This window comes from Penaeus monodon, chromosome 33 (assembly GCF_015228065.2).
Source record: "Penaeus monodon isolate SGIC_2016 chromosome 33, NSTDA_Pmon_1, whole genome shotgun sequence".
Lineage (NCBI taxonomy): Eukaryota > Metazoa > Arthropoda > Malacostraca > Decapoda > Penaeidae > Penaeus > Penaeus monodon.
This window is the reverse complement of record NC_051418.1, coordinates 11962350-11962705: the sequence shown is the minus strand read 5'-3', so window position 1 is coordinate 11962705 and position 356 is coordinate 11962350. Positions and strand designations below refer to the sequence as shown.

Sequence of the window (356 nt, the reverse complement as noted above, 5' to 3'; positions counted from 1 at the left end):
GGGGGTCGAAGGCGTTGTTATCGACGGCATGAGCTGCGAGGGGGCACCCACGTTCCTGTAAGGTCGAACTGTCTGTTACATAGTAATGAGCTCATCACCCTTATAAAGTAAGAAATGACCCTTAGGCATTCAGCCCTGGTCTCGGCGGATCTTGTTATTGGCCCTGAGTTATTCCAGTACGTCAGAAAATCACTTGCGACGTAGATTATTACCTGAAACGTTATGAGTAATGAGGAATGAAAAGAGAGAGAAAAACATGATCTGTACGTTGTTGGATAATGTCTCCATATAGAACAACTTTTAACCAATAGAAAATATATAAAGAAGGTATTCTCGATAGATATTAGTTAGACTAT

At 41.3% G+C, this 356-nt stretch overlaps 1 protein-coding gene across 1 annotated transcript in view; it reads left to right on the top strand.

The window, feature by feature from the left end:
* LOC119594044 (nucleoprotein TPR-like) overlaps positions 1-356 on the top strand; it is a 24750-nt gene that overhangs the window by 7535 nt on the left and 16859 nt on the right.